We start from the raw sequence: 1,204 nt of genomic DNA on the forward strand, positions 1-1,204 counted from the left end.
GGGATCCACCCGGCACGCCCACCAGGGGGCGATGCTTTGCCCCTCTGGGGCGTCGCTCTGTTGAGACCAGAGCCACTCTAGCGCCTGGGGCAGAGGCCAAGGAGCCATCCCCAGCGCCCGGGCCATCTTTGCTCCAATGGAACCTCGCTGCGGGAGGGGACGAGAGAGACAGAGAGAAAGGAGAGGGGAGGGGTGGAGAAGCAGATGGGCGTTTCTCCTGTGTGCCCTGGCCGGGAATCGAACCCAGGACTTCTGCATGCCAGGCCGACGCTCTACCACGGAGCCAACTGGCTCCTTTTTAATGGTAGATAAAAAGGAAAATATGGTCAAGGTATAGCTTAGGGACAAGAGTTAGGGAGTCATGCAGGAGACTAGAGCTGAGGACAGTTGAAGTCTAGTAAAAATAAGGAGAAAGGCAAGTCACATATCCTGGGAAGTGAAGGTCAAGAAGCACATTCAAAACCTCCATTTGTTCTGCACAGAATGGAAGGTGGAACTGAAGTAAAGCTGGAGACATTCCCAGTTGGCTTGAGTAATATTGACACCATCTATACACGCAATCAAAATGGTAGGATTTAAAACACTAATACCTTATACTTACCCGGCAGGGGAGATACTATGATCACAAAGGTGCTTTTCCCAGGATGAGGCTTAAACACTACACTCCAGATGTGCTGACTCCTGCAACTTCCCTAAATGTGGGAAACTCGACTGTGTAATTTGCAGTAGTGAGGGACTGTGTTCGCACTTGTAAAGCCAGTAGGCATGGCCACCATCACAGCCACCTGGCCTGTCCAGGTTTGCATTAGATTCAGACAGATGGTAAGGAAACAACGGAGCCAAAAACTGGTGGGCCATCATCTTTAATCCTAGCTTGCACCTGGCGGGCAAGTAAAAACACACACTGGGCTCCAAAACCCACTCATTCAGCGCTCACAAAGCTACTGACTTATCTGAGTTTCCTAGAATCAAAAGTTTCTAGCTCACTAGCCTCATTCTCCTTTGTTCCTCATCTTCTTTTCTCTACACAAACTCTGCACTAACTGGCTTCTCCTTTAGCACTCCACCATCTTGGCTGCCTCTCTCCTCTCCTCCACATGGCCTTTCTCTGCTCTCTACTCTAATGATAATCTCAGGAACCAAGAGAGAGCAAGCTCCCAGTCTGCCTCACTTTATAGTATAGAAACCAAAACCTTTTAGTCCA

General features: G+C 49.6%; 1 non-coding gene across 1 annotated transcript; it reads left to right on the top strand.

Annotated features, from left to right (window-relative positions):
- The first annotated feature begins 593 nt into the window (after nucleotides 1-593).
- Nucleotides 594-753, top strand: LOC136386536 (U1 spliceosomal RNA). Its single transcript, XR_010747927.1, has one exon. It is a non-coding gene; the product is annotated as a U1 spliceosomal RNA (small nuclear RNA).
- The last annotated feature ends 451 nt before the right edge of the window (nucleotides 754-1,204 follow it).

This window comes from Saccopteryx leptura, chromosome X (assembly GCF_036850995.1).
Source record: "Saccopteryx leptura isolate mSacLep1 chromosome X, mSacLep1_pri_phased_curated, whole genome shotgun sequence".
Lineage (NCBI taxonomy): Eukaryota > Metazoa > Chordata > Mammalia > Chiroptera > Emballonuridae > Saccopteryx > Saccopteryx leptura.